The sequence below is a fragment of the Gadus macrocephalus genome, chromosome 6, assembly GCF_031168955.1.
Source record: "Gadus macrocephalus chromosome 6, ASM3116895v1".
Classification (NCBI taxonomy): domain Eukaryota; kingdom Metazoa; phylum Chordata; class Actinopteri; order Gadiformes; family Gadidae; genus Gadus; species Gadus macrocephalus.
This window is the reverse complement of record NC_082387.1, coordinates 19,733,706-19,741,176: the sequence shown is the minus strand read 5'-3', so window position 1 is coordinate 19,741,176 and position 7,471 is coordinate 19,733,706. Positions and strand designations below refer to the sequence as shown.

The 7,471-nt window shown below is 46.2% G+C and overlaps 1 protein-coding gene across 1 annotated transcript in view; it reads left to right on the top strand.

The window, feature by feature from the left end:
* Window positions 1–7,471, top strand: part of ank1a (ankyrin 1, erythrocytic a) — a 69,454-nt gene that overhangs the window by 746 nt on the left and 61,237 nt on the right.

The window sequence follows — 7,471 nt, the reverse complement described above, 5'->3', positions numbered from 1 at the left end:
CCAGATAATGAGAGATAATGAGAGGCAGAGGGAGAGAGGGAGCCTGCCTTCAGACACACGTAACAGAAGTTGGAAGACCCTCCCTAGGCTCATCAGAAGGACGCCTCCTAATGAGGTGGATAGGGAAGTTGGACTCAGCAGAGAACAACATTCATTAATAAACTGGATGTGATCTAGTTTCCTCTCAAGATTTCCTTTTGGTTTGTTTAAGATAACATGCTGAGAGAGAGAGAGAGAGAGAGAGAGAGAGAGAGGAGAGAGAGAGAGAGAGAGAGAGAGAGAGAAGAGAGAGAGAGAGAGAGAGGAGAGAGAGAGAGAGAGAGAGAGAGAGAGAGAGAGAGAGAGAGAGAGAGAGAGAGAGAGAGAGGGGGGGAGAGACCACAGGAATGGCTACAAAATGGCAGGTTTCTTGTCTCAGCTCACTGCCCAGCTCCCTGTCCTTCCTCCGCCGGTCAGCATTCTGTAGTGTAGTGTTCTTGTCCTCACTTTGATCAATAGCCTGAGCCTGAGTGCCAAATGTTGTACCAGACAGAGACATGTAACTCATTCATTTGGAAACGGATTAATTGCCAAATACTAGTTGACCAACACTAGTATCCACACTTTTATTAACCCTCACTAGTTCCTGGGTCCAAATCCTGTTCAGCCAAAGTGCTGTATACAGCTGAAATACGTTCCGCATCGATGAGTCATTCTTATTGAGCTATACTAATAATACTATAATAAGGAACTAATAATAAGTATCGTTAAGCCCTCCCTTTAGGAAAGACTCTTGGTAGTGGCTCACTGCTCCATGTGTGTTGTTGTTGTGGATGTTCTCATTGTTGTTCCCCAGCCTTGTTTCTCAGTCTCGCTGGCTTCTTCACTAAATCACAATCAGGTCTAGTTTCCCCTATTTAGTACTAAAGTAAGCATATTTTAAGTAGGTACTGTTGTAGGCATCGTTTTAATACTGAGATAGGTACAGTATTAGCACTGAGGTAGGAGAGGTCATTATACTGAGGTAGGTGCAGTATTATGACAGTATTATGACTGTTCCATCCTATGGATGGAACAGTAGTAGTGCAGAGTTAGGTACAGTAGTATTATTATGGTAGGTTCATACTAAATACAATTGTAGTATAATTACTAAGGTCTGCATAGTATTAATACTAGTTCACTCATAGCATTAGTAATTGTCATTCTCTCTGTATTCCTTCTTCAAGTTCATAGAGCTCTAGCTCTTGGACTGGTAGCTGACCTTGAAGTGTAAGAGCAAAAAACACAATCTGAATCAAAACCTCCAATATTCAAGGACACGCACACAAACACACAAACCCAATAAGCAATGTGCGTATGTAGGTGAAACAAGATAGCATGCTAAACAAGGTCTTCATCAGTGCTAGGGAGGCCATACATCTTACAGCGCTGACAGATGGCCATCCGGTCTCCACAGCCTCTACTGCCACCTGCAGTGCATGCTGGGAGAAGGAGTCCAACAGACCTCTGATATACATTATGCTGACGGTACAAGCTGGTCTGCACCCACACAAACACACACATGCATGCATGCACACATACACACACAGACAGACACACACATACACATACACTTGGACATACACACACACATACTTACACACAAACACAAACCCTTTAGAGATGTCCGATATTATCGGCCCACCGATATTATCGGCCCGATATTAGCATAAAAATGTAATATCGGTCAATATCGGTATCGGATTTTTTTTGCCTTAAAGGGGACTTATTATACCACCAGGTGTGACTGTGATTAGCCTTACAAGCCGTTTCGAAAATCGGCCTAATATGACATCACTAGTGGTGTGTCCACCTAGATCTGTGCTGGATAGATGAGCAATGTTTACTTCAGTCCACTGGGTAGGCTGGTAGATAGATCTATCCAGCACAGATCTAGGTGGACACACCCACTAGTGATGTCATATTAGGCAGATTTTCGAAACGGCTTGTAAGGCTAATCACACTCACACCTGGTGGTATAATAAGTCCCCTTTAAAACCGATATTTTTTTTATTTTTTTATTTTTTTTTTAAATTTATTTATAGCTCAAATAAATGTTTTCAAAATTGTGCAGTACAGTGCACATTGTAATTTACTCATATTTGTGCATTTATTCAATTAAGGTTATTGAGTTTTAGTTAAAGAAACATACTGCTATGTTGCACACAGTTGTTCAGGTACAATGTTTTATCATTTGTGAAGTCAAGTTTGCCCTATTTGTTGTGGGCATTGTCAAGATTATCTCAGGGAGAGTGTAATCCAAACTGTTGTCTGAGACCATTAAAAAATAAAAATAAACATTGCACTTTTCCCTTAAATTAAGTTGAAGTATTTTTCTTATTTTGCACAGACAATGTTAACATTGGAAAGCCTTGTTGCATTCAAGAATGCATCCAGTGGGGCATCACAATAACATTAAGCATGTTGTGTTAATTCCACAACAGGAGATATGTAATGTTACCTAAATTAGGTTTGAGGAAAAATAACCCAAATATCGACATCGGTATCGGCTGATATCGGAATCGAAAATTTAGAGTTGGACAATATCGCATATCGGATATCGGCAAAAAAGCCAATATCGGACATCCCTACCTTGCATGCACACATATGCACGGCCACACAAATAAACATAAACACTGCTATGTATATATATATATATATATATATATATATATAATATGTTGGGTGTGAGGGGGGGTGGGGTATTTGGTACTTGTTTGTGCAATAAACCACCATTAAAGACTAACACAGTAATCACAGTCACTGCTTATGACAGAGCTGACATCTAGCATCGCTATAGGCTATCCTCCATGGTTTTAAAAATAACAATTCAAGGGCCCTTTGGTAATTGCACTCTTTTACAGGTAGACCATTTATGCTTATTTCCATGCAGGCTGTCCGGCCACAATTCTGTCTTGATCTATGTACACAGAGAGTGAATGAAGTTTAGATCATTTAAAATTTTTGTGTAATCTTAAACATATTTTAGATTATTACATTTTTTGGATGAAGTAGTTAAGGCGCAGGCGTGTGTTGCTTAGGCGGCCGCCTAAGCTGTAAAGTGCTTTGGAGACCCTGGGAGAGTTAGAGAGAGTATCAGTGTGTTTGAAAGAGAGAGTGTGTACCTGTGTGTGTGTGTGTGTGTGTGTGCGTGTGCGTGTGCGTGTGCGTGTGTGTGTGTGTGTGTGTGTGAGAGTTTAGTGTGTGTGTGTGTGTGTGTGTGTGTGTGTGTGTGTGTGTGAGTTTAGTGTGTGTGCAGCATGGCAGCAATAGACCACACGGTGGCCTCAGTCCTTCCATGTATCTTCAGCTCCACCTATTAAACCATCTCATATACCCCCCCCCCCCCGGCAGCCCTGGTGGTGTGAGTGGGTGGTGCTGGTTTTGTGGCACAGTGGAGTCTGAGGTAATCCCCCCCCCCAACACATACACAAAGGGCCAGACCTGGAGGCCCATAAGGAGCGCAGAGGGAGAGAAAGGCCACGTCTCTCTCCATTTCTCCAGGCGGAGAGAGAGAAAAGAGCAGCAGGAAGAATAGAAGAGGAACGATGGGAATAATCCCCACAAACCCAGTGTGTGTGTGTGTGTGTGTGGTGTTGTGTGTGTGTGTGTGTGTGTGTGTGTGTGTGTGTGTGTGTGTGTGTGTGTGTGTGTGTGTGTGTGTGTGTGTGTGTTCTGGTTCTTGGCCAGCGCTGTCTCTGAGTTTATCGATGTATTTCATCTCATGTGTGTGTCATTTTGGTAATCGCGTGGCGTATTAAAATAGTTTGGGCAAGAAGAGCAGTCTGCTGTTGTTGTTCACACACATTAGGTGAGGAGGGGATGTTTTTTTTTTATTCTACCAATGAAGAAGAGGTGTAGCCTTCCCTGCGCCTCACCCCAGCACTGTCTTCTCCTACTCCTCCTGGTTTCTTTCTCTTCACTGCTGCTCTTCTTCTCCCCACTCGGTGGCGTTGAGCCGTCATAGACTCACGGCTTCAGCGTGGATTAAGCAGGAGGTTGAGTCCCACTGGGTCCAGGCCCCCGCCACCACCGGCCCGGTCATGCCCCCACCGACCCCGCCCCGCAGCTGCCAGCCCCCTGTTTTCATTCATTTCCTGTTATATACGTTAGTACACCAGTGCCGTGTTCCGGTATCCATACTTCCATGAGTACACTTAAACGAAGTACACTATCCGCACTCACTAACTGCGCTAATTTTCAGATGTCAGTGTTGTTCCAAATCGAATACTCCGTGGTGAACTAACCGGAAATTACGATCACGACTGCCGCCGCGGCTCCTCCCCCGCAATAAACATCCCGCTTTGAACGGTGAACTCTTTACTCCTAGCAGCTATAAAAAGCTATGAAAATTATAAAAACTACAAAATGACTCTATCAATGCAGGCTATGTGGAAAATGCGCAGACTTTGCCTCAGCCTGGCTCAGCCCTCTTCCGCTACGTAGCTAAGATGGCTGCCGTTGAGTACGAAAAGTGTACATCGCCACACATATTTTCGCCCGATCTGAATCGGAACGCCCTACGTACTCAAACTTAGGCTAGTAAGTATGGATAGTATGGATATTGGAACACGGCCCCAGGGCAGGGCCTCTGCCCTGCCCTAGACGGCGCCTGCCCAGGGCCGTGCGCCCGCCCCCCAGGCCGCGCCATGTCGCTCGCTCAGGAAGAGGAGCCGAGAGCCATCTGGGGGGTACGGCTTCCTGTTCGTGTAGAGATGAAAATACATCAATGATAAGTTGTAAAAATATATGGAAACTATAAATCAGACACAAGAACCGAGGAGAGAGAGAGAGAGAGAGAGAGAGAGAGAGAGAGAGAGAGAGAGAGAGAGAGAGAGAGAGAGAGAGAGAGAGAGAGAGAGAGAGAGAGAGAGAGAGAGAGAGAGAGAGAGAGAGAGAGAGAGAGAGAGAGAGAGAGAGAGAGAGAGAGAGAGAGAGAGAGATGATGGAGAGAGAGAGAGAGAGAGATGGAGAGAGAGAGAGATGATGGAGAGAGAGAGGGAGAGAGAGAGAGATGATGGAGAGAGAAGAGATGTACAGTGAGGTGCAGATAGAGTAGAGAGATGCTACATGGTGGAGGTGAGGCTACAGCTTCATCTCCTCCACCCACTGGTCCTCCGCTTGCCCTCTCCACTGGTGCTGGACAGAACAGGTTCCAGGATAGGGCAGCTCCATCATTTATAGGTCTAGTATCTGAAGAGTCCCTGTGGCTGCAGTCCAACAGTCTTTTGTCATAGAAAGGTTCCTAACTGATTGGAGGGAGCTGTAGGTATCCAAGTGGCAGCCATGGTAAGAGGTGTTTGAATCTATACATGGTGAGGAAAGGTGCTTCAATGCAATGACGTGGTCTCATCATGATGAGACTTCATCATGATGAAGACTTCATCATGATGTAGGGGGGGTGAGGCTACTCCACAGTAGTCTCACCCCCCCTTCCCCTCTCTGCTCTCTCATTCCCGCCATTTCTTACTTATCCAATTAATTCTTCATCTTCCCTCTCTCTGCCATATGTCCCCCCCTCCCTCTCTGGTTTGAGAACAATGGAGCGTGGCTCCGGTGAAACACGATGTGACACTACAGGTGCTCCAAAACGAGACAGTCTGCTAGCAGACAGGAGGCGGAGCCCCAGTGATGGGCATTGTCTTGATTTAAAGGGCCAGCGTGTGTTAATAAAGCATATTCTCATAGAAAGCTTGACATTTTCCTAAGCGCTAAAATGGCTCAAATGAAATCCTTAAACTATAATTCCTGGATGTTTTGTTATGTACGAGCATTTCCTCAAGCAAGCTTGATATCAAACTCATCTTCCGCTTAAATTCATCTGATCTCCTATAAAATCACATCTCAACATATCCATAGTATTCCCTTCACACCGAATACAGGAGGGCCATTCTGATGGGCTTCATGGCTTGCAAAGAGTGTTTTTGTCGCGTACTTTCTCTTTAGAGTTGTTCAGAAAGACCTGCTGGAGGTTGTTTCCTTCAAACTGCATCAGGAGAACTGAGCATCTCAAGTGTGTTTAATCCGAGGTGCAGCATTCATATTCAGGACCTCAGCAATTTCCTAACAATCTCAAAATCGAAAAGAGAAGAAAGGACAGTAATACAAAAGCCTGCACGGACTCTAGTACTGCCACTCTCAGGGTCCTCTGCTCTTCGTCCTTCTCTCTATTAGAGACACATTTGAACAGAGCTCATCAAAAAGAATCACCTTTGTGAACGTCGATTTGTACTAAATCAAACCATCCAGGGGCCTTCACCGCCCTCCAGAACATTGGTCTGACGTCCGCTGGGTGCAGCACCCCCACAGCCCCGGCCTGTGAACGCTCTCCTCTGTGAGGGCTGATCCCAGCAGAACGGCGGGCGTGGGGAGCTCGTCAGATACGTTACCGTGACGCCCTGGACGTTCCAGAGGCCTCGGAGTAAATGGTCTTCAAGTCATATCAGCTTCGGGATCCGCCCGCTCTCCGTCCACCCCCCACCCCCCAGCCCCCCAGCCCCCCGTCCCGTCCCGTCCCGTCCCGTCACCACAGCACCAATCGCTGGCCACGGGATAATCCAATTATTCCTCTAAGCTGACACGCTCGCTCGCTCACCACAGACAGCGCTGCTCCCAGGAGGTGATCACACACACACAAAACACAGGGGGGATACACACACACACACACACACACACACACACACACACACACACACACACACACACACAGGTGCACACACGCAGACACACACACACACACACACACACACACACACACACACACACACACACACACACACACTCACAATGCAGAGGGGGGGTATTCACACACAACACACACACAAACACAGGTGCACACATGCAGACACACACACACACACACAATACAGAGGGGGGTATTCACAAACACACACAAACACACGCAGACGCACTCACACACACACACACACACAGACACACACACGCACACGCACACACACACAATACAGAGGGGGGGTATTCACACACACACACACATACACACACACACACACACACACACACACACACACACACACACACACACCACACACACACACACACACACACACACACACACAATCACCCCCCCCCCCCACACACACACATGCACATTCACACAGACACACCCAAACTCACATAGGGGCATATTCACAGCTACATTTCTCTCTATATCTCAATATATTTACACACACACACACACACACACACACACACACACACACACACACACACACACACACACACACCACACACACACACACACAAACTTGCTACAAATTTCACACACGATCAGAGGGACACAGTCATGCACAGATGCCGTGTGCAGAGACACAATGTCCTCCTGCCAACTGGACATCCAGGAGAGAACACAGTAGTAATAGCTGGAGAGCTAATGTCTTTGGGGCAAAAGGTGCCGTTGTTTGATTCTATTTCAGGACGTCCTGCACTGTCC